The sequence below is a fragment of the Lagenorhynchus albirostris genome, chromosome 18, assembly GCF_949774975.1.
Source record: "Lagenorhynchus albirostris chromosome 18, mLagAlb1.1, whole genome shotgun sequence".
Lineage (NCBI taxonomy): Eukaryota > Metazoa > Chordata > Mammalia > Artiodactyla > Delphinidae > Lagenorhynchus > Lagenorhynchus albirostris.
In genome coordinates, this window is record NC_083112.1 from 68,129,947 (window position 1) to 68,156,150 (window position 26,204).

The window sequence follows — 26,204 nt, forward strand, 5'->3', positions numbered from 1 at the left end:
CACAAACATGTTTGTAAAGAGCCTGTGAACGTATAGGATGATCTATTGATTAGGACAAAAAGGAATGTCTATGGAACCTATACCCATCAGTGTCAGTCTGTGGGTTGGATATGCTTTCTCAGAAATGTGCATTTGTTTCACAGAAAATACAATTAGGATAATTCTTGTGTGTTCTCTACAGGAAGGAAGTAGTATACTGCTTGTGAATGGTAGGCTAAATGAGGGAATCATTAAAAGGGTTTTTAATAGACTTTTGAACCAAAAGACATAAGGGACTATAGTTATGTTGCCTTAATTGAGAAATATTTTGCAGTATGAGGAGACTTAATCAAATTTTATTACACACCTGGTCAGGGACTAGCTGAATGTTTCTTTAAGCAATTTGATAAAATACACATGGAAGACTTGTTAGTTATGTGAGAATAGGTATGAAGTGCTTATCATCTCTCCTGTGGGTGCCTGAGTATCAAATACTTGGTTTACTGTGTTGGGTTGACTGCTTCTGTTCTAATTTCTAATGAACTTTACCACCAGACTACTTGATCATGACTAAACCCAGGAACAATGCAAATGGAATTGCCCCCTGATGGGGAGGAATGGGCCCAGATGGCCCTTAAAAGGTGATAATTAGGAAATATAGCATATCTGAGTAGCTAGAAAGAGAGAAACTTGTTAAAGACAGTCAATCTGTTTGAAGCAATAGTCTTTCCCTTAATTATATGCATTTTCATTTAGAGTTGCTTTAAAGTAAAATTCTCCCAGGAAAATTCTTTATTAGTAGCTGAAACCTAGAAACCACACATTTTTTTGCTACTCTGTTTCAGATTATTTAAGACATTCTTTCCTTCATGCATTTTTTTGTTTTCTAGATCTGTGTAACAGACTTGCTGTGTTGTTTTAGGGGGCCGTTTTAGGTTATTTTAGCTCTTATGCTAAAACAGTGGGGGAGTGATTAAAAGTGAGAAAAATATTGGTATATATTTGTAAACTGAGCTTTTAAAATTCAAATAGTTGCAGGATATTACAGTCTGTGATTTCATATACTTTGTAATAAGATTGCCTTGAGTGTGTTGCCTTCTTGGCAGCATATCTCCAGATTCTTCTTGAATATGTCATTACAATAATTTTACATATGACAGGTTGGACTTTTAAAGCATTATCTTTTTATGCGAATTAGCATATTTGCATTTGCTAATGATATCATTCCTGAAGCTTTTCTTTATTCAAAAAAATTTTTAAGTGTACAAGCTTGGCATTACTAGAAGAATGACAAGTGAACTGAGAATGAGGAAGTGGTGACATAGAGAAGAAATATGCTCAGTATATCTCTTCCAGCTTCTATATGGAATGGAGTATGGTGAAAATAGCTGTTCCTGGGAATTAAAGCACAGAGCAAAAGCTGTAATGGCCAGAGGCAACTTTTTCATTATTTGTAAATTCAGGAAGTAAAATTACATCGAAGTGCTAAATCACATCATTCCAAATATCTTGGCAGTCATATTTTGGCAGATGAGTTGCTTTCCTGAAATGACTCAATACCATCATTCATCCTGACAAAAGCCAGTGGTACAGATGTACCTTTGGGACTGTGGCCAAGGTAAGACCTGCATTTTCCAGGTCTGCCCACTAAGGTTTTGAAGGACTCTCCATAAAATAAGCCTCACACCCCAAGCATTGCCCCTCCCATCCTTAGCAAGTACACTCTGGCTAAAATGTAGGGGGTCTTAGGATCTAGTCCTTGGGCCTTAATACAGATTCACAAAGTGTCTTCTTCTACTCAACATCCTCTTATCAAGTCTTTGAATTTTTAAGCCTAGGTATTGAAAAGTGGTCATAGTTCATTCTCAATTTCAGGATTCAGAAGCACATATACCAAGACAGAATGAAGAAGCATCGTGCTTTCCTTCAGCAAGCTTCAGGGGGAAACAGAATCAAGCATGAGCCATGAGTCCATTATTTGCAGGACGTTTTGAATTGTATCCTTGCAATCATTGACAGGTTGTCCCAAAAGAATAATCAGGCTCAAACTTCTCTTGTTATCACTGAAAAACAAAAATTATCTAGCAGAGGCGTCCTTTAGGGAAGAAAAAGTCAAGAGGAAAACTGCAGATAAAAATCATTTCTATCTTTAATTCCATAATTCACACAGCAAGGAAGGAGTATAGTTTACATCCCATTGCCCAACTGTATCTATAAGTGAGAGTATGCTTTTTGAAGATCGTACTCAATTATTTCAACTTCAGTAACTGCAAAAAAGATCTAGCACTGTTTATGAACAGTTACATTTATTTACTGTTACTTTCTAGATGTGATGTCACTTGAAACTTTTATAGTTGTTGAAAATTTTATCCATCACAGAACAAGTTCAGAGAAAAGCAGCTTCAACTTATCAGGTGTTTTTCAAAGAGGCTTAAATTTGACCAAAACCTACCTAGCCTTTTCATAAGATATCTAAAACATGATTTGCTATAACAATATTTGGAATTTTGTTTAACAGCAAATTTAAAGAACCAAGTTGAAATAGCCCAGGAGATGGATGGCACTTAACTCTGCATTCTTTTTTGAAGGTTTTATTAATTAGCTCTCTAACTCAAATAGATTACATCCTCTGAGCAGTAAATTGCATTCCATTTGCAAAGCTCTGCGGATGAAATTTGCATGTGGCCTAAATGCTATCCACATTGTTGTGTTAAGTAGAATTTATCTCTCTGGACCTTCCCCTCACCCCCAGTGGAAAGTGTTAACCACTTTTCTTGCTGGAAGGGAAGTTCACATGTAGTTTGGTCATTCGGCACCGTCCTCTTTTTTACTGTTAAATGCACTAAAGCCAGTCATGCCTGGCAGTACCAAGCAAGCTCTTCCCTGTGTTCTGGTCTGCTAAGCATTTGGAGTTCTTTGCTGTTTATTTACATGGAATGTTTTCAGCTTCTGTCTTTGCTTTAAGAGCTGATTAAAAGGAATCTTAAAAAAACAAAAAGGTAGTTTTTATTATAGGTTTTTCCTTTCTGGAATCTTCCCTTGTCTCCAGCCCCCTCCCTCCATCACCACCTTCCCCCCCCCCCCCCACACACACACACACACACGCCGCCACCTCCCACGGCATGTACTTTTTTAAAAAATAATTTTGACGGTATTTTAGGAAGCACATTAATACCACACAGCTTGGAGAAGAGAGAACTAGGTGACTCCCCCGTCACGAATTAATCAAATATCATCAGTGTTCCAGTTCTGTTTGTCATTATGATGTGAGAATGTTCCTGAGCAGCTGCCCTTCAGAGGATGTTGATGCTTAGACAGACCGTCCTGTCATTTACCTGACTTGCAAGCACAACTCTTTTGAAGGAATTAATGTCAAACTTACATATGAGAATTTACCATTTAATAGGGTGGATTCCTTTTCAATACATACTTTTCAGTTCAACGGGGAGGGGGATCCAATCTATTTTAAAAAAACATTAATTACATACTTCTGACATTTTCCTTTTGAATTTCCACAGGGGGAAAAGTTATTTGAATAACAAACAAATAAACAAAAACCCCTCCTCACAAATAGCTGTCAACCTCCTACTTCAACAAAAGCTTTCTGTCATACTGAGACGTACAGTGTCCTATTTGGTTAGAGGCAGCAGGGCGGTATAGACACTACAGAAAGGCTTGGGTTAATAGCACTTTCTGGATTTAGTCTCTCTCTTGATTAACCCTTGGATTACTGCTTTGAGTTTCTAACCCACTATCACTGCCCCATGCAGAATTTCCAACGTGGTTGCCTCTTCTGTAGATGCCCCTCCTTAGATGCCCTGTTGGTAGATAGGATGAAAATTTGTAAGCACTACGGTTTTCAAATGAACTGAAAGCACAAAGCTGAAGCATTACTCCTTGCTTCCTTGACCTGAGAGTCATTTTCTTAGTGAATAACTAAGTTGATCTAGACTTATAAATAAGCTGTATGAACTAATTTTTAGACACATGTCTTTAGATCTTTAGTTCAAACCAACCCTTATATAGAAACTCTGATTTATTTTTTTTGGAGGAGATAGTCGGGGATCAGAGACCCTCCCCCTTGCCTGTCAGTTGGTGTTCCTTAAGGAGCTTTCAGAGCCCCAAGTTTAAAACACATTTCATGTAATGAAATAGGACCAAAATGATGGTTTCTTGTGACTATGTATTAGATTGACCCATAAGAAATTGCCACTGTTTGACCACTTCTGATGTCTAAAAATAGCATTAGAATACCAAAAAAATTTTAGTGCATAACACCTCCTGATTAGAAAATGGAGAAATAAGAAAGCTTGAAGAGGACTTCCCTGGTGGCACAGTGGTTAAGAATCCACCTGCCAGTGCAGGGGACACGGGTTCAAGCCGTGGTCTGGGAAGATCCCACATGCTGCGGAGCAACTAAGCCTATGCGCCACAACTACTGAGCCTGCACTCTAGAGCCAGTGAGCCACAACTACTGAGCCCGCATGCCACGAGCCCATGCTCTGCAACAAGAGAAGACACCGCAATGAGAAGCATGTGCACTGCAATGAAGAGTAGCCCCCCCTTGCCGCAACTAGAGAAAGTCCGCATGCAGCAACGAAGACCCAAACAGCCAAAAATAAATAAATAAACAAATAAATAAATAAAAAGAAAGCTCGAAGAATTAGACTATAAGCTCATCAAATAGTGACTCCTTCCCTGCCTCCCTGCCTCCCTGCCTCCCTGCCTCCCTGCCTCCCTTCCTTCCACAATCACCTGTTGAGTCCCTTCTACATACTGCTGGCTAGGGATAAAAGGTATAGTTACTGCCCTCAGATCACTTAAAAGACAAATAAATACCAGCTGTTCCACATGATGGTGAAAACAGAGCCCATGGGGTGGTGGGAACACAGAACAGGAGTTTCTAGAATCCTCAAAACCTGAAACTCATTGCACAGAGAGCTCCAAATCCCTATGTTTTTAGAATGTTATTTCTATGGACTGTATCACAGTAATAATAATTCAGAAAGTAGAAACTCAGTGTCCATTCTTCATAGCCAGGAGGTATCCAAGTAAGCAATGGATCCAGTTACTTATTTTCTTCCTTCATTCTTTCATGTTAACAAAGTGCTTAGAATCCATACTGTGTTCTTAATACAAGCAGAGGTGGCATATATAACAGCCCTGTTCCCTTAGTCACATTACTCCCAATCCTAACCTCCCATAGCATTTTTTAAACATCTTTATTGGAGTATAATTGCTTTACAATGGTCCATAGCATTTTATTTTATTTATTTATTTATTTATTTATTTATTTATTTTTGCGGTACGTGGGCCTCTCACTGTTGTGGCCTCTCCCGTTGCGGAGCACAGGCTCCGGACGCGCAGGCTCAGCGGCCATGGCTCACGGGCCCAGATGTGGGATCTTCCCGGACCGGAGCACGAACCCATGTCCCCTGCATCGGCAGGCGGACTCTCAACCACTGCGCCACCAGGGAAGCCCCCATAGCATTTTAAAATAAGTTTTGGGAATGCCCTGGCAGTACAGTGGTTAGGACTCCGCGTTTTCACTGACGAGGGCCGGGGTTCAATTCCTGGTTGGGGAACAAAGATCCCGCAAGCCGTGAGGTATGGCCAAAAAAGAAAAAAAGTACTATTTATAATACTATAAAATTCACCCTCTTAAAATGTATGATTGAAAATTTTTTAGTCTATTCACGAAGTTATGCAATGATCACTACTACCTACCTAATCCCAGAATATTTTCCTCTCCCCAAAAAGAAACCCACATCTATTAGCAGTCACGTTCCCCTCTTTCCTTCCCTTGAAAACCCCTGATCTGCTTTCCCAATCTTTAGATTTGCCTATTCTGGACATTTCATATAATTGTAATTGTATAGCTGTGCCCTTTTGTGTCTGGCTTCTTTCACTGTAGCGTCATGTTTTTCAGGTTTATCCCTGTTGTAGCATGGATCAACATTTCATTCCTTTTTATGATGTCCCATTGTAGGAATATACTACATTGTATTTATCCATTCATCTGTCATGGACATGTGGGTTATTTCCACTTTTTGGCTATTACGAATAATGCTGCTATGAACATCAGTGTGGACTGAACATTGTGGACATACATTTCCATTTCTCGAGTATATGTAGGAGTAGAATTGCTGAGTCATATGGTAACTCTGTGTTTAACATGTTGAAGAACTGGAATGCATAGCATTTTGTGACTGTGCTATGAAACTCATTATGAAGCAACTTATAGTCAGTTATCTTTAGGCCTATCTCCTCCACTAGGTTTTAAGTTTCTTGAGACAAGGGTTGTTCTTGTTCATCTTTGAATGCCACCCTCCCAGTCCAGCACCCATCAAGGGACATAGTAGGTTCTTAGAAAGTTCTTGAGAATGAAACTGACCAGTGAAATTCCCAACACCCCTGAGACATATACACACTCTCTCTCTTCCCTGTAACAAGTGACAGCTTGTCAGGAATATAAGCAGCTCCGTACTGTCCATCAAGCTTTCCAGCTGGTTGCTGACCCTTCTTATCTGCTGCGGGGCCTCACCAGGCTCTTGGGATTTCTCCAGGCTTCCTCAGCCCCACAGCAGTAGTTAGGACCCACTCCAGTTTATGCAGATACTTTGAGAGAGATTATTTTAAGCAACACTGAAACCCAAGCAGAGGCAGGGCTGGAAACCTTGACATTCAGGGGCACGCCCCTGTTTGACATGGTTCACACATCTAGTTTAGGGGGATTTGGACAAGGAGGCTGTCAAATGCCTACCCAGGCTTTGACTTGGGAGCTTGTGCAGGGGGTTTAAGAAAGCTTATTTTAAGACTTTCTCAGAAGGCCAGAGCAGCATCTTTATGATTTATCCTGCTACCTTTCACTCAGAGCCTGCTCTTTCTAATAACATCTATTTCAGGTTGGATTTAAGAGACAGAGCCAGCCTCTGCTGAATGGGCCACCTTTGATGTTACACTGCCTACCGAGGAGGGGAGGGACAGATGGAACAAAAGTTGTAATTGCCCAAATTTACAATAGCTTCCCAACAGCAGCCAGCACAAAAGAAATGTTAATGCAATAAACTGTAAATGGAAGGAAGCTGAGCAAGATTTATGGTTGGCGCAAACCTGCACCAAATCTCTGGAACCTCCTTCCTTCATCTGTGAGGCATTTCAATAGAGTAGAATTGAGCTCTTTGGAAAGTCAGTGACCACTCTGTACCCTCCCTCCCTTATATGTCTCCCATCCCCCAAACAAACAGATTCCTGCAAAAACCTGGGAAACCTGATCAAACAGTTGGGGGGAAATATCAGTCATTGAAGGCTCAAACCTGAAATCGTGGCCATGCCAAGAGCCCATGTCAGCAGGAAGCATGTGCATTCCAGCTGCAACTGAAGCGTGTGTTTCTCTTCTCCTCCTCTGAGTTGGGGATCTCTGCAGATACAGCAGATGGCCGGAGCGTTCCCGTGTCTCAGCCACGAAGTGAGAGGGCAGTATGTCATTCGCCAGTCAGGCACGTACCCATCCGTCAGGGCTACTGCTATAAATGGCTGTTTTTCACATTTGGGTTCCTGCAGCTCTCATTTCCATTTAGGCTCACACATACCTTTACCTGTGTTGTAACGTGCGGAGTGTGCATTGTCTCCTTGTCCAGATTGCTGGCCCGTTTGGTTTTTTAATTAGCTGAGGAGAACAGTCTAAATGGAAAATTGCTTTCTGAGATCCCTGTGCTCCGGTTCCATGCTGTGAGGGGCTCCCTGTAATTAAACACATTTTAAGAGTTGTTCTCTTGTGTATGTTCTATGGCCTTTCCCACTAGCTGGAGAGGTCTGTTTCAGGCCTGAGACTTAAATATTAACACTAGGTATAATTAAAAGGAAACTTGTATATCAGTTGATTAAGTATGGAGGATTTTTTCCCTCTTTGATAGTTGGGGAAAGAACTCCTCGGTGGGAAAGTAATTTTTATGCCTTTTAGGGCTAGGAAAATGGTTATGCACTGAGAGGAAATTGGACAGACGTCAGGAGATCAGGATCACAGATGTCAGCAAATTCTCGAAGCCCTCCGTCTCAGGTTCCTGGTCCCCACAGTGAGAACAGAATGGCTTGGGTATGCTACAGCCCTCTCACAGATCTAGAATTCATTCCAGAATTCTGCCTTTCAAAATAACATGTCCATAATTAAAAGTTCCTGCTACTGTTTCAAATGCTACACAAGCAGCTCATTAGAGCTCAGACAGAGAGGGACACATTGGGGACATGTCATGTGAAGGATCAGTTCATCGGTAATTAACAAAGGATGAAGGAAACCTTTATGAAGTTTTTGCTTAAAGGCTCAAAATATACATTTAGAGTAATGGTCCCCAGGTCTGCATAGCCATTAGAGAAAGTCTGACATGCGATGTAGAATGGCAAGCTCTCCTCTGGAAATCTTTTCTGAAAAAGAATTTGCAATTTTTTCTAAGAAACATGTAGACAAAGTTGTGGGGCATATAGAAGTTTGGCCTCAAAATCACGAATATTGGGACTTCCCTGGTGGTGCAGTGGTTAAGAATCCGCCTGCCAATGCAGGGGACGTGGGTTCAAGCCCTGGTCTGGAAAGATCCCACATCCCACATGCTGCAGAGCAACTAAGCCCGTGCGCCACAACTACTGAGCCCGCGCTCTAGAGCCCACGAGCCACAACTACTGAAGCCTGCGTGCCTAGAGCCCGTGCTCCGCAGCAAGAGAAGCCACCGCAATGAGAAGCCCACACACCGCAACGAAGAGTAGCCCCTGCTCGCCGCAACTAGAGAAAGCCTGCGCGCAGCAATGAAGACCCAACGCAGGCAAAAATAAATAAATAAAAAATTTTAAAAATCACGTAATATTGATCATTCATTAGGAATCACTGGAATTAAAATCCACTACTCAGGTCCTAATCTGCATAAAAGACACATGGCACATGGTAAAAATCAATTTGATCACTTCCTAAGAGGGCCAGACTTGGGAAAGAAGGAAAAAGAAAAGAATGAAAACAAAGATCAGAAAAGAAGAAAATATCTGTAGACAAAGAGCTATACATACTCAACCCTCTATTTTTTTCCACAAACGTGCATGCCTATATATCATGACCTACATCTTCCTCTGACCCTGTCTTCTCTATGCTTTGCAGCAGAGCTCATATTTTTCCATATATTTCTGCGACCAGTACTTTTCCAAAGCATGGGCCATGTACTTTAGTGCCTGAACCCATTTGGCCAAGCTCTTTGAGCTACTTTCTTATTTTTGAGTCTTAGCTGTAGTTTAGGGTGTGTGACAATAGAAAGCACCTGGGATTTGGATGTGGCTTTGGTGAATCCCTGAGTTAGAGTTGCAGCACTCGGATTTCCTTATCTGTCAAATGGATACAATCAGAGTCCTGGAAGGCTGGTTGAAAGAAGTGTGTGGGCAGTGGGGTGGTTTGCAACTACCTTCCCATTTCATTTCACCTGCAGGTGTCACAAGCTTGTGATGTACTAAGGAGAGTAACATCAGCCCTCTTTTGTGCTGATATTGCCTTTGCTTTAACCCACAGGCTTTTAAATCTCAGGGTTAGCAGGGCACTGGGTGAGCAGGTGTATTAGGAAAAATGTTTTGGTTTAATGTATAATAGAAAAGAGATTAATTAAGGATGTTAATGTAATCTAGCACTAAATCCCATGAAGCCTCACAGGGCACACAAACAGCAATCCATACAATATGTATATATTCACATGCTTCTGAACATCTTGAAGACAATTTGCCTGGCTGTATTTTTTATATTGTTGGTATTAGATGGGCTTGGGATTGTCATGCCCTAATGGAGTTTCTAGTAGAGGGATTAGTGTCATTTCTGGGCCCCCACCAGAATCCATTCAGGCTATAAGTAGTCATACAAAGTTGTAGGTTAAATGATTTGGGAATAAAATGTCATTTGACGTGACAGAAATGAACCCTCGGTGGCCCACACTTCCTCTGGGACTCGCTCTCACTTATGGTTCTCATGTTAAGTAATTTTATTAACTGAGGCAAGGAGGGGCATGAGGCGACAAGGGAAATATTTTTTGCTAACATTTTAATCTTAATCACAAAATTTATTGTGTGTGGTTTTATACGCATTTGTAGCTATGAAGCCCTGGAAGACAATGAAAGTAAAAATTAGAATGCGTTGTTTTTCTTCCCAGGTGTCATTTAAAGCATTGTATGAATTGTCAAAAAGATTAATTGTTGCTTGCAGCTAAACAGATGATAAATTTTAAAATTATATTATTACTGTGTGTCAGCATAAAAGCTCTGTGTCCCAAGTGTGTCACCTTTTTCTGTTGCTGTTGACAAGGTTCACATTTTATAGCACACCACCAGAAGGTGTTGACATATATTCAGATCACTGATTAAATGTTTTTAAAACGTGCCACTCACAAACTAACCCTGATGTTCTATGAAAGAGTCATTTTAAGGAGTAAGATTTTTTTCTTCATCGACACAGAGGAGATTTTAAACATTGCCATTAAAAAAAAAACAACCCTAATGTGATTACATTTTCCTATTTTAAATTTTGGCACAGAAGAGAAAATGTATTTTCCTCACTTCTCTTCTCCACAGGAAAGGCAAGAACACGGTGTAAAAATATTGCGAGGAAGGTGCTAAATAGCTACTTGTAAACACCCCTTGTTGGGCACGGGACCCATGATGTAGGAAAGTGAGGACAGTCCTGCGGTCGGTCGGTCGTATTGGTGTTGTAAAGTCTGGAGTTGTGACTCCTTTGCTGTTCAATGCTGTGACAGCCCTTGTGCTACAAAGTATCACAACAGACAACTTTTACCCAGTAGCTGAGGGTGCAGAGGGCTCTATATTCTTTTTCACACTGTGATGCTTGAAGACATGGCCGGTCATGGCTTTTTGCATTTTATGGATGGCCTTTAGACCAAGGCTTCAGTGAATCCAAATGTATATTTGCCACAGTGATAAAGGTAATGCCTCAAGAATCAACATTTTAATGCTTTTCTTTTTGGTGTTAAGGTATTTGTGGGACCCTGTCCATCTATTCTCTTGTCTCTGAGCACAGCACGAATGAACTTTAAAACAAGTGATTTACTGTTCATTATGGGAAAGTTGGATTCCCCCCACCCCCTGCCCCGATTGTCAAGATTTCTTTGTTGGTGTAAGTTTTGGAGTGTGAATTTTCCCTTCTGGGTACAGAGGAAGTTGACATTGCTTCAGTGATGTTGCAGAGGATGATGTAAGACTGCCATAAGCCCATGTCGATTGTCACTTCACCCCAGCATGGTACAAGCTTAGAGGTGTTTCGGTGACAGCCTTGGGTGTCCTTGGGGGGGGACCAAATCTCCAAATGATCTCTGACCAAAAGTAGTTAGAGGTCATGAGTAGCTTATGGCAGCAATAAGGATAGCAACCTTTTATGGAACACTTAATGCATGTCGGGAATCCTCACCACTTCACATATATTGTCTCATCTAATTCCCAAAACATAACAGCAGCTATGTGTGTTTATCCCCATTTTATCAAAGGAGTGAAGCAAGACTCAGTCTCACCCCCAGTAAGTGGCAGCCAACATTTGAACCCAGGTATGTTAGATTTTAGAGCCACTTTCACATTCATTCAACAACTACTTATTGATTTTCCATTCTATGTTAGGCACTGTCTTCATCACATCTGTCTTTTTAATCTGCTTTTTAACTTAATTTACTTATTTGGGGCTTTTAAAAAAATAGACTCACCATTGGAAAACAAAGCCTCATGCAGAATTCCCTGGGAGTTCAGAAGAAAACAATATTCTGAGAGCCTTGAGGTTTCCTGCCTTAAAGAAGGGGAGAGGGGGAAAAGATTAAAATGCTCCCTAGAAAATACCCACTTGTGGCTCCATCTCATGTACTTTGGGCATCTGGAGCTGCCTCTAGGGCTTCTGAATGTATATATAAACACTTTGCTCCGGTTACACAGGATGCTGGTAACGTTGATTGGCTTCACGGAGGTGAACTGGGGAAAGAGGGAAGGTTGGGTGAGAGGAAGATTTTCACTATGAACTCTTTGGTACCCTCCTGGAACCATGTGAATATAATACCTTTTCAAAAGAAAAGGACACTTTCTCTTAAAAGGCCACCTCAGGTAATCTAGTTGAAATGAAAATTTAACTGGATTCAGACTATCATGCAAACACCAGTAGTTCTAAACTCTGTTATTTCGTGGGTTGCCGTACCACCCAGTTTGTGTTTCCATTTCATCCTTTATTTCCTGGGCCACCCTCTCCATAGTGCATCCTCTGTTTAATTGACCATAGCCTCTTAGTATGAAGTCAGGTGATTTTTTTTTCCTTCCTACCTCTCAACTCTTGTTTTTAATGTATGGATCTCTTGGATTGCATTTGTTTCATATATATGTTCTTTCTCCACATAGGAGATATATTCAGAAAGATCTCTGCCTCTGTGTGTGTGTTTGTATTTTTTCCCTTTTAGATAAAGCATTTGTTCTTTTCCTTGAAAACTCATCTTCAGGGTTTAGGGTAGAATGGAGAATTTGGCCTTAGTCTTCTTCCATCCACTAGTTGGGAACTTTCCTGCTTTTATAGGCATAAAAATCTTGTGCATATATCATAATGTATAGCATGCATAAAGATATGTAGAATGCTTATACATTCTGTAACTTCTGTATTTACAACACAAAACCAAAGCTTGTGTATGTAGAAATGCTCCTGTGTTTACACTGGTCAATGACATCTAGAGAAAGCAGTTGCTGTAAAGGAGAAAAGCATCTGTGGATGTTATTTATGTCAGTACCCACGCCTTCATTAAGCAAGTTAGTCTTCTTTATGCTGTTAATGGCATTCAGATCTTTCCTCTCCTTCTCTGTGAGTGTGCCATCCATTCCCTCCAAGCCTTCAGATGTCATTTTCCTTTATCTCAGGGGTCCCCAACCTCCGGGCTGCAGACCAGTACTGGTCCGCAGCCTGTTAGAAACCGGGCCGCACAGCAGGAGGTGAGCGGCGGCCAAGCGAGCAAAGCTTCATCTGCCGCTCCCCATCGCCCCCCATCACTCGCATCACCGCCTGAACCATCCCCCACCCCCCACCCCCGAGTCTGTGAAAAAATTGTCTTCCATGAAACCGGTCCCTGGTGCCAAAAAGGTTGGGGACCACTGCTTTATCTGATACATTTCAGGGAAGAATAGGGAAAGATTTATTCATATTACTGTGATGGTTTCATTTTCTTTTTGGAAGTCCAATGACTCAGTTATAGAAATGTCCTCGGAACATTTAAAGTCCAGTTCTGAATTTTAGAATAGCTCAATTGGCATAGGTTGACTTCCTATAAATCTAAATCATGATTGTAAACTAATTTGGATATAAGTAGGACTTAAATAGTCATCATATCCATTTACTAATTTGTTTGTCTAATGCAGTGCATTTCTTTCTTTGATATTTTATGTGTTCACATTATGACACATGAACAGGGAAACCAACCAACATGTTGAGTACCCCCTGTGCCCTGGGTGTTCAGCAATGTGCAGACAATCCCAGAAGGGAGAGGTCCACACCCCAGGTTTGGGGACTGTATGACAGTCAGCACTCAATAAATATCTGTTATTTAGATTACTGAAATGAATGTAAAAGGAAGTAGCAGACTACAGTAGACTATTTCATTTTCCTAGATTATTAAGTGCTCAGTTGTCAACAGACAGACTTTTTTCATCTGCACAGATTATCCTGTGTAGGGGTCGTAGGTTTAGTCTTTTATCTCCTTTAGCATTTTATACACAGCCAAACTCAAAGAACTCAGAAGTGACTGTCAGTTATCTAGGGCATTTAGAAACCTCAGCACACACTGCACCCAGCACGCACTGCAAGGATGCATCTGTTTACAACAGTTACCATGTTTACAACATTATATGTAAGAAAAATACAGTGAAGCCATTAAACATAGAATTCCATATGATCCAGCAACTCCTCTTCTGGGTGTATACCCTAATATACCCAAAAGAATTGGAAGTGGGGACTGGAACAGATATTTACACACCCAGGTTCATAGCAGCATTATTCACAATAGTCAAAAGGTGGAAGCAACCCACATGTCCATTGATGGATGAATGGATAAAGAAAATATAGTATATCCATACAATGGAATATTATTTAGCATAAAAAAGGAAGGAAGTACTGACACATGCTACAACATGGATGAACCTTAAAACATTATGCTAAGGGAAATAGGCCAGATGGAAAGGACAAATGCTATCTGATTCTATTTACTTACATGAGGTACCAAAAGTAGTGAAACTCATAGAAACAGTACACAGAATAACGGCTATCAGGGGCTGGAGGAAGTGGAGAACGGGAAGTTAGTGTTTAACAGGTACAGAGTTTCAGTTTGGGATGATGATAAAAGTTCTGAAGATGAATGGTGGTGACATTTACACAACAGTGAGAATGTACTTAATGCCACAGAACCATTTCTACAAATAGAAATGGTTAAAATAGTAAATTTTATGTTATATGTACTTTACCACAATTAAAAGAACAAAAACACAATGAAGCCAAAGCCACTGGGAAAGATACAATGTGCTCCTGAGCCAAATACACACAGAAGAGCAAAATATAAAACCATTTCAAAACTTTGTCTACCACCCTCCAGGTCTCTTGCCTGGTCTGCATCCTGAGAGGTTCCTCACTGAATGGCTCCAGTTATTATGAGGCTCTTGTGGGTGAGACACGGGGGGCTGCATATGGCAGAGATGGCTTTTGGTTTCTTAGTAGTTTTGGATTACTGTGTCCTGTATTTCTGAGATAAAAGCTTATCAATAGAGTATCATTGTGTGGAAGGTGATATAGAGTAATTGCACCTTTCTTGGGTATTTGGCATGAAAACAGTTGGAAAAGGGATAGTCATGTACAGTCAAGTTCAAATCTCTTGTGCTGTTATGTTAGATAACATGTCATTAAATTGGTCACAGATTTATTTTCCAGCACTGGAGCAGATCTCCATTCCTTCAGCAAAGTGCCAGAAGGGGAAGGTGGCTACATTTAGAGGCAGATTCTTGGGAAAATGCGTATTTTGAAATTTGATTTTAAACACAGACATCACAGTTAGCCCCCAAGACAGGATGAGAGGCTCAGAGGATCTGGGAGACTTTCATAGGCTGATTTACATCTTTGTTCTTAGTGAGTTAAGTGGCTGGTGGAGCCAGGCATATATTATACTAGTTAAAGTATTTCTCTTTCAACTGTTTTTTTCTATATGATCTATAATAAAACAGATTTAAAAGTTTGAAACACTAGTTGCTAAAGAAAGTTCTCTTTGTAATGGCAGTTAATCTTGTTGCTGCTAAAATGGCAGTTGACCTTGTATTAGGGAGTTAATAAAGCCTGGTGATTTGTGTAGTTGCCCAGATTGTGTTTTTCCCAGGTTAGCTCCTCAAATCTCATCATTTCCCTTACGTTCAAAAATCATTTCAGAATTATTTCATTAGAATTGGACACACACAAATCACTAATGCATGTGTCTCCTGCCACTAAACACGTTCTGTCGGACTCCACAGCCTGTGTGCTCCTTGCCACGTGCCACTTAGCATCCACCCTGGACCTAAGGTTACTGCTGGAGACCTGATGGGTGCTTTGGGCAATGGCCCTACTTTACTGTGTAGAAATTCTCAGCCACCCATCAACATGTTCATTCCCCATTCATGTACTTCATTCATTCTCTTGGGCATTTATTTATTGATTCTATCACAAAAATTTCTGAATGGGTGAAACACTGTCTTATTAAATACAGAGTAAAGGGTAGCACTTAGCACGTTGGCCTCCCTTGGACCAGGTTCTGAAATCTTAACTTTGTTAATTACCAGCTGTTTGATCTTGGGTAAATTACTTAATTTCTCTGTGCCCAATCTTCCTTATTTATAAAATGGGGATAATAGTTTCAATCAATTACATGAAATGTGCATTGCACAGTGCCTGGCACCCAGTAAGAACCCAATAAATACTACCTGTTGTTATGAGTTGAATTATGTTCCTCCTCAAAATGCATGTATTGAGGTCCCAATACTCAGAATGTGACCTTATTTGAAAGTATGGTTGTTGTAGATGAAATTAGTTAAGATGATGTTATCTTAACTAATCTTAATTTAAGATTAGGGGGACACTGATCCAATATGCTGGTGTCCTTAAATAAAGGGGAAATTTGGACACAAAAATAGACGTGCATAGAGGGAAGACAGTGTGAAGAGAGATGGGAAGAAGATGGCCATCTGTAATCCAAGGAGAGAGGCCTAGAACAAGTCCTTCCCTCCTTGGATTTCAGACTTCTGAACCAACACTGCCTTGATTTCAGACTTCCAGCCTCTGGAACTGTGTAAGCCACTTAGCTTGTAGAACTTCATTATGGCAGCTGTAGCTAATGAATACAGCTGATGTTGTCATCCTCTGCCCACCATGTTTCTCATTGATCTGAGAACCAGCCTCTAGTTTCTGGCCCATGGGAAATATATTTGCCCCTTTTCAGCTTGTATTTTTTCCTTTTCTTTCTTTCTCTTGAAAGAGCATGCAAAAAAATTCCTAGCAAGAACAAGTGTTTAAGAAAATTTCCCTGCCCTTCATTCCTGTGTCTGTTTCTAAAAAGCTGTAGTTGAAAAGTTTCTTTTCTCTCTTACCACATTTCTCACCTTCTCGCCTTGATTTTTCTTTCTTTGAAAGATCACAATCCCTTATAAATTGCTAACTCCTGGAGATTGCCCCGATCCCAAACTCTTGATGAGAGGTAAGAGTTTATTTGTAGGCTTTTATGTGTGTGTTCTTTCAATAAAAAGGAAATGCAGATGAGCAGCTCTATGAAATGAAGCAAGATGAAAGAGCTAGTGGAGGAGAGAGCCCTCTTTTTTTTTGTTGTTGTTTTTTTTTGGAGAGAGCCCTCTTACTGCATTTTTGTAGCTGACTTCACTCTTAACCTATCTCTAAATTCGTGGCTTGGGTTTTTCTTTGTTTGTTTGTTTTTAAGAAACTTGAGATCGGACAGTGTTCTCCTTTCCCTCCAGAGGCCCAGAGCAATGTGGCGGGTTGCATTCTGGACTGGGCAGCACTAACATTTGTTCTTCCCGGGGACCGTCTGCTGCTTTTGTCTGCCCCAGTGGAGCTAGGGCAGTAATAAACCTCTTATTATTTACACTGCACAGCATTTTTGTCAGTGGTCTTTGTCATTGAGACTTACGAAGTCAACATAGGACGTGAGGGAATTCGTGAATTTTTACCCAGGCAGGAGAAAGAGGTGAAGGAGGGAGTTATCTTTCCAGAGATGTTGCTTTTCTAAACTCCAGTTTTCCCAGTCCCTTTCTTTGCCCTTTGCCTACACTCTTCTTTCACGTGCTGTACAGTGACCTGTGAACTCGCCACCTTCAGCCCTGTCTCCTCACCACCCTTTTGATCTGCCTCTTCTCATCTGTACTGTCACATAGCTCCCAACCAGTTTTCCTGCTACCACAGAATATATAAAATCTGTCTCCTTGATTGTTCACTTTCTCCGTGGTTCATCTCTTAATTTCCCTGTCATTTAAATATCCTTTTTTTAAAAAAGAATAATCAGGGATTACTCAAGGACTTCCCTGGTGGTCCAGTGGTTAGGATTTCACGCCCCAGGGCGAGGGTTCAATCCCTAGTCGGGGAACTAAGATCCTGCAAGCTGTGCAGCCAAAAAAAAAAAAAAAAAGAGTAATCATTGGTCTCCAAAAGTGCACCCCTTGACTCAAGCAGCTCGCCTCTCTCCATCTCGTACCCCTCCACTTGGAAAGGAACCTTCTTCTTGCCTCCTTAAGTTTCTCAAATGAGGAGGAGTCATCCTTCCTCTCCTGCGTCGGCTGGCCCCTCCTCATTTCTTCCATCTCCTTGGAGAATCTTGGTACACCAATTCAGTCCCTCTTTCTCCTCATCTTTTCCTCCTTGTCCCTTTGTGCAGTCCTTCCCCACAGCTTGCAAAGATATTCTACACACATCTTTATCAGAAATGAAGTACAGGGCTTCCCTGGTGTCGCAGTGGTTGAGAGTCCGCCTGCCGATGCAGGGGACACGGTTCATGCCCCGGTCCGGGAAGATCCCACATGCCGCGGAGCGGCTGGGCCCGTGAGCCATGGCCGCTGAGCCTGTGCGTCCGGAGCCTGTGCTCCGCAACGGGAGAGTCCGCAACAGTGAGAGGCCCGCGTACCGCAATAAAAATAAATAAATAAAATAAAAATGAAGTACAGTCATTTTTGGTTCCAGCAACCCCAAGGATGCCAAAAATCCGTGGATGCTCAAGTCCCTTATATAAAATGGTATAGTATTTGCATATAACCTATGCACATCCTCCCTATATTATACTTTAAATCAATTCTAGATTACTTATAATACCCAATACAATGTAAATGCTATGTAAATAGTTGTCAGCTTGTGGCAGATTCAGGTTTTGATTTTTGGAACTTTCTGGAATTTTTTTTCCAAATATTTTTGTTCTGAAGTTGGTTGAATCCTTGGATGCAGAATCCACAGGTAGGAGAGCTGAGTATAAAACATAAACTCTCCTTTGTGTCCACATCTTCAAGCTGTTGATGTGTCTCCCAACTTCTCTTGATGCCTAACTTCTTGAAGAGGTCTGTGTCCACCTTCCTCAGTTCCCACTAAGTCACACTGAATTCTCAGCTTGTTAGGAGCATATTCATCCCTCTGGCTCTGAAACTGTCCCCTCAGGTCTCAAATGCCTTCAGAATGGCCAATTCCAAGGCCCCGGTTTTTTTTTTTTCTGGCCGCCCTGCACAGCATGTGGGATCCTAGTTCCCCGACCAGGGATCGAACCCGCGTCCCCTGCATTGGAAGTGCTGAGTCTCAACCACTGGGCCACCAGTGAAGTCCCTCCAAGGCCCTGTTTTTTAATTCGCATACTAATTGACTCTCTCCGGCTCTTGGTGCTGTAACATGCTCCACTTCCCAGAACTCTCTCCTCTCCCTCCCTGCATCAAGGATACTCATCTCCCTGGAATTTCTTCTGACTGAACATTCCGTCTTGGTTTTCCAAAAGGGTTTTTACATCCTTCTTTGAGCACTAAAGTCACGATCCTGCCCAGGGTGTCCTCTCTCTAAGTTATTCCCCTCGATGATGACATCCTTTTCATTTATGATGGTCTCAGAATCTTCCTTCAACTTGGGATGTTTGCACAGCTACTCAAATTTTGTATATACTAAACTGACTTCATTAGGTTTCTCGAAAACATTTTCCTGATTTTGGGGTCTAAATAATGGCTTGTTTTTAGCACTTACAATGTTGTGTTGTGATTTATCTCTTTGCATGTCTGTCAATCCAAATAAAATTTGAACGCCATGAAGACAGGACTTGTGTTGCTTTTAAACAAAATCTGTGCTTGATTGTTGCTGGTATATGGGAATGCTGCTTGATTTTTATTTTACTGTAAATTTAAATTTTTATGAAATAATACAAGATTTAGAGTTTTTCTGTACTCAGAGTTTTCTTGAGTGCTCTGCTTGGTTGTTTGTTTTAGTCTTTATCTTTCATGTTAATGACTTTCATCAAATGTCTGGTGATCTGTGGCTATCAGTCCATATTTAAGAATGAGGAACTTAGAAATCGCTGGAGAGTTCATTATGCATGCTAATTGATGGACCTCACTGCAGGGTTATCAGATAGGGATCTTACACCTTCACCAGGGGATTGCCAGATATCAGTGTCTGTAGGCCCTCTGTTTCTTAGAGAGGAATCCTCCAGCTTCCGGTCTCCGGTCTCCGGGGGTGAAACCTGGCTGCCAGCATTTTGGAAGCCAAGGGGACAAGGCCTGGGGAATCCTCACCATTCCATGTGCTGACTTTCGCTTAGTCCCAATTTTCAGCTCCTTGATTAAGTCCTCCCCATTGCTGTGTTTTGCATCCACAAGTTGGAAGCTGTTCTGGTTCATTTTCTCCAGAGAGAGTTACTTCCTTTGACTATTGGAATGAGGATGTTAGTAGGGGGAGGGTCTTATTGCTCTTTATATACTATAAACAATCCTTTGTTCAGACCCACAACCTTGCCTTCAGAGGTACCAGGAACCTCAGTTCCTAAGCTTTTGCAGAGTTCTATTGTGGAAAGAAGCTTCATTCTTTTTGACCTGCCACACTACTTTGGCCCCAGTGCTGTGGGCAGTTAGCAGTTAGCTTTTCCACCTGTTGATTCACTTTCCATTTTCCAAATTTGTTGACATCTCTCTTCCATTACATCTGTTTCTGTGGCTTCATACTCCTCCCCACTTTAATGTGGGTTTTTAAAAGGAAGTGGAGATAAACACATGTTCATCTGCCATGTTTCTGCTTTTGAGTATTTTCATCTAGTATCCAGCTGACTTTATGAACTTTTATTAGTTTTTTTAAAAAAAATGAATGATTATTGACCTTTTTCCCTAATTTTGTTTTATTATGGTAAAATATAAAATTTACCATTTTAACCATTTTTTAAAAGTAAGTTTATTTAATATTTATTTTTGGCTGCATTGGGTCTTCGTTACTGTGCATGGGCTTTCTCTAGTTGCAGTGAGCGGGGGCTACTTTTTGTTGCGGTGCGTGGGCTTCTCATTGTGGTGGCTTCTCTTGTTGCGGAGCACGGGCTCTAGGTGCACGGGCTTCAGTAGTTGTGGCTCGCGGGCTCAGTAGTTGTGGCCCGCGGGCTCTAGAGCACAGGCTCAGTAGTTGTGGCACACGGGCTTAGTTGCTCCGTGGCATGTGGGGTCTTCCCGGACCAGGGCTTGAACCCGTGTCCCCTGCATTGGCAGGCAGATTCTTAACCACTGCACCATCAGGGAGGTCCCCATTTTAACCATTTTTAAGTGTACAATTTAGTGGTATTAAATACATTCATAATTTTGTGAATTATGACCATCACCACCATCCATCCCCATAGCTCTTTTCAGCTTGTAAAAGTGAAACTCTGTACCCATTAAACAACTCCCCATTCCCCCTTCTGTGGCTCCTAGCCGCCACCAGTCCACTTTTTATCTCTACCATTTTGACTACTCTAAATATGCCATATAAGTGAAATCATAGTGTATTTGTCTTGTTGTGACTGGTTTATTTCATTTAGCATAATGTCCTCAAGTTTCATCCATGTTGTAGCATATGTAAGAATTTCTGTCCTTTTAAAATCTGAATAATATTCCATTGTATGTATATACCACGTTTTGCTTATCCATTCATCCATAATATACATGAGGGTTGCTTCCACATTTTAGCTATTGTGAATAATGCTGTTATAAACAAAGGAGTATAAATATCTCTTCAAGACTCTGCTTTCAATGCTTTTTGGTGTATACCCAGAAGTGGAATTGCTCCATCATATGGTAATTCTATTTTTAATTTTTGAGGAATCACCATACTGTTTTCTATAGTGGCTTTACATTTTTACTAGCAGTGAACAAGGGTTCTAATTTCTCCACATCCTTGCCAACATTTGTTATTTTCTGTTTTTTTGATAGTAGCCATTCTAATGGGTATGAGGTGGTATCCCATTGTATTGTATCAATAGTTGGATTTGCATTTCCCTAATGGTCAGTGATGTTGACCATCTTTTCATGTGCTACTGGCCATGTGTATATCTTCTTTGAAGAAATGTCTATTTAAGTCCTTTGACCATTTTTGAATCATGTTGTTTGTTTTTTGTTATTGAGTTTTTGGAGTTCTCTGTATATTTTGGATGTTAATCCCTTATCAGACATATGATTTGCAAATATTTTCTCCAATTCTGTAGGTTATCTTTTTGCTCTGTTGATATAGTCTTTTGATGCACAAAAATTATTAGATTATTGAATTTTGTCAAATGCTTTTCCTACATTTTTTGAGATGTTCAAAAGACTTTTCTCTAACTGTTAATGTAATGAACTATACTAATATATTTTCTAATGTTAAATCATCCTTGCATTACTGATATAAAACAATTTTTTTCCATTTTCTGGATTTTGTTTGTTAAAATTCAGGAATTTTGCATTTATGTTATAAGTGAGACAGGCCTATAATTTTCTTTTCTTGTTTTTGCCTTCTTTGGTTTTTATACTCTCTTCAAAATAAATTGGGAATAATTATTTGAGGAACTTTCCCTCATATTCTGTTCTCTAGGGCAATTTGTATAGTTATGAATTATCTGTTTCTTAAAGGCTTTTCAAAACTTATTAGAAATTATCTGTACTGTGTGTGTGTGTGTGTGTGTGTGTGTGTATCTTGACTACTGATTCAATATGTTTAGTAGCATATGATCTCTTCAGATTTCTTAGTTCTTATTAAATCACTTTTGGTTACTTATATTTATTTAGAAAATTATTCACATTATCTGTTTCCAAATTTCTTGCCACAATGTTGTTCCTAGCATTCTCTTCTTATTTTTAATCTCTTCTGCATCTATAGTTTTAGTTTCTTTTTATTCCTAATATTTTCTTGATTTTGCCAGAGGTTGCCTATTTTATTTATCTTTTCAAAGAATCTTTTTTGATTTTGATGACCTTCCTTGTACTTTGTTAACTAGTTCATTAATTTTCACTCTTATTTTTATTATTCTTTTTACTTTCCTAGGATTGTCTTTTGCTCTTTAAAAAAATTTTTTTCCTGAGTAGAAAAACGAATTCATTAATATTTTACTCTTTCTTTTCTAGTATATACATTTAAGCTTATAAATTGCCCCCTAAGAAATACCTTAGTTCTTAGTGTGTCTCATGGATTTAGATATGTAATGTTTCATTTTCACATATTTTAAATATTTTCTCTTAATTATATATTTTTTGATCCATGAATTATTTAAAAATATGTGTCTAAGTTTTCAGAAGTATTGACTTCTGACTTTACTGCACTGTGGTCGGAGAATTCCATTTGTACAAAATTGACTAGTATTTCCTGAGACTTCCTTTATGGCCTTGTAAGTGGTCATGTTTTGTATATGTTCCATGTGTACTTGAAAAAATGTGTATTTTCTAATAATTCAATGAGGAATTCTTTGTAAGTCCATTAGCTAGTGATTATTAACATGATGTTCAAATCTTGTATATTCTTAATAAATTTTCGTCTTTTAGACCTATCAATTTCTGCCTCTGGTTGTGAATTTGTCAATTACTTCTGTAATTCTGGTAATTTTTGCATTTATTTCAGATGTCTACAGTTTGAGGAATATTATTTCTTTTTGATAAAATGTTCTTTTCATCATTAGATAATGATATTCTTTATTCCTAGGTGGGGTTTTGGGGGATTTTTTTGCCTTAATTTCTATCTTATTTAATATTAACATCCTTAATCCACATTGATTTGGAAGTTATATGTTCAATTTTTTTCCTTTGGTGATTATTTTATAATTTTAATATGCATATTTGATTTAACAAAGCCTGAAGTTAACTGATAATATCTCTATTCTCCTTCTGAACAAAGTGTTCTAGAATATTTTAGCTCTGATACCCACCTTAAATCTTTCATGTTCTCTGTCTAGTATGTTATCAGAGTCTAGTACTTTATTTGTTGTTGATTTTTTTTTAGTACTTTGTTTAAATGAGACATTATTATTGCTTCTGGATTCAGTTTCTTTTATTATGAAATATACCTTTGGTCGCTTCTTTCAGTAAAGATAACTTCTTTCAGCCTTTGTTTGTCTGGAAAATGTATGTATTTTGGCCCTATCTTGAATGACAACTTAGTTGAATTAAAGGCTGAAGGTTATTTTCCTTCAATACTTTGAAAATATTGTTCCATTATTTTAGGGTTTATTTTGCTGCCTAGGAACATTATATTGTGCAGCAAAATTGTTCTCTCTTCATGAGTAGTCAGTCTTTTCTTTTTTCTTATTTAGCTTGTGACTCTGTTTCTTTCATCTGAGAACTTAAATATTCCTTTCAGTTCTGAAAACTTCTCAGTTGTGAATCCTCATTCTTTCCATTCTCTCTTAGACATTTATTGTAATGTCTCATTCTGCCCATCTTGTTTCCTAACTTCATGACTTCCATCACCTACCTCTCTGTGCCATGTGGTGGCACAGAAACCACTCTGTGTAGTTTCTTTTCATTCATCTTATAGTTCACTGATTCAGCCATGTCTAATCTACTGTTTTACTTATTAATTTTGTGACTATATATTTTCCTTTTAAAAATGCAATTTGAGGGCTTCCCTGGTGGCGCAGTGGTTGAGAGTCCGCCTGCCGATGCAGGGGACACGGGTTTGTGACCCGGTCCGGGAAGATCCCACATGCCGTGGAGCAGCTGGGCCCGTGAGCCATGGCCGCTGAGCCTGCGCGTCCGGAGCCTGTGCTCCACAACGGGAGAGGCCACAACAGTGAGAGGCCTGCGTACCGCAAAAAAAAAATAAAATAAAAATGCAATTTGATTCTTTCAAATTAATTTTTATTTCCAATACTGTCCTAACCTTTCCACGGTTACTATTCCTTCCTGTGTCACTTTAATAACTTCAAACTTATATATTTCATATTCCTTCTGAAGTTTTCACTTATTTCTAGTTCCCAGGTACCTATTCACCCTTATGTTGTGCTTAGTGACCCTCCCACCTGGTGGTTTGTTTCCTGACATGGTTGGGATGGTATTGTGAGCTCATCTTCAGCAGGGGTTGTTTTTGCCTCTGGGAGTCCATGTGCCCTGGACTGTGGATATATTCTTGCAGCACTGCTTTGCATTTTTCTTCTGCAAACCAAGACTCGGTTGTTTTAGAGTTTTGAACTCAAGTTTTTAATTTTAACTTCTCTATCTGTGACTTCAAACCCATCTAGGTGGTATAAACTTGACACCTGCACTTGCTCTTAACACAGGCTTATGGTTTTGATGATTCATACAAAAGGTTTATTTATTTTCACAGAGCCCAAACCAGACCTCAGGCTGCCTTGCTGTTTCTTGTGGGCATAATTCTTCTAGTTCCCTATTCGTGGATTAGATAGCTTTTAAAGGGACCCAGTTTTGTTCAGTTCCTTCACCTTGCACAAGCCCAAGTTGGTGTCTTCTGTCCCACGTGGGTATTGACACTCCGGCCCCTAGTCTTTGTTCCAGGGCTGATACCCCTCTGTAGACACAGCATCAGCTTCAGGAACTCTGGCCCTGGAGTTCTTGCTTTGTTTCAGTACTTGAAGATTTCCTTTTCCTTTTTTTTTCAAGCTCAGCTATATGTTAAACCTTTCTTTTTTTAACTTTTGCTTTAGATTTTCCAATATTTCTGTGTGTTTTTAAGTAGGAGTGGGGTCTGCATCCACTCAGCTTACCATAAACCTATTCATCTCTGTACTCCCCAGCTCAGAGGAATAACTGGTCTGTACCAGGTGCTAGATGACTGACTGACTGACTGAATGAATGAATGAATGTATTTTTTATGTCCAGAAGCAGATGGAAGCAACATTCTCTCTCTCCAGGGGCACCGGAGCAAGCAGAGTTTATTTTTCTATGAGGTCATGAGTGAGGAGAGTTCCAAGCAAACAAAATGAAGAGAGAATAGGACTTTTTACCTGCTTTTTCTTTAAGTCTTGGAACAATGGAAACGTTTAACTGCTTCATACTGCTTGATATCCGAAGGTGGACTGAAAGTGAACGACCAGTGAGTTCCCATACCGTTCGCTGGTGGCTCCACACAGCATCCTTACCAAGAGGAAAGATTAAAGAATCACAGGGAGCAGGACATTAGGCCTGTTTATTTCCCTTTCTCTCCCCTGTTTTTAAGAAAAGCGTGCCTTTGATGAGATATAGCCACAGGCTCTTGTTTCACATTTTACGTCAACCACCTTTGTTGGAAGCTGGTTATTGATGCTGTGCCCTGTTTTAATTCACACTTCTTTGCTAATCAATTACAGCATTTATCCATTCATCAGGCATTCTGACAGGGTCAATAACTGCTTTTTGGGTTTCGTGAGGGGTTGCATGTTATCAAGCAAGGAATAATGCTCAAGAGCTCACTTAAAAACAGTGTGACTTTCCCAGGCTGGTGGACTTCTGGAGCAATAAGCATCTCATGCAGATTTCATATGGTGGTTTTTTAATGTATTTGGTTGATGGGATTTTCTCACTGAACACTTCATTAGCAGGGCTCAACATTAGTGAAGTGTGGACAGGTGTGCCTCTGTTTAAGAAAAACAGAAACATCAAAAAGTAATTATTCCCATTCCTTACAAATGACTGTATTTACCTAAAAGTGGCATTAAATCATGAGCTTCTTTCATTCATATTAAGTGTTTACAAACAATATCTTCTTGGTAGTGGGGTTTGAGAGCAAA

The 26,204-nt window shown here is 40.0% G+C and overlaps 1 protein-coding gene across 3 annotated transcripts in view; it reads left to right on the forward strand.

The window, feature by feature from the left end:
• Positions 1–26,204, forward strand: part of CLYBL (citramalyl-CoA lyase) — a 239,581-nt gene that overhangs the window by 75,244 nt on the left and 138,133 nt on the right. The window lies entirely within an intron of this gene.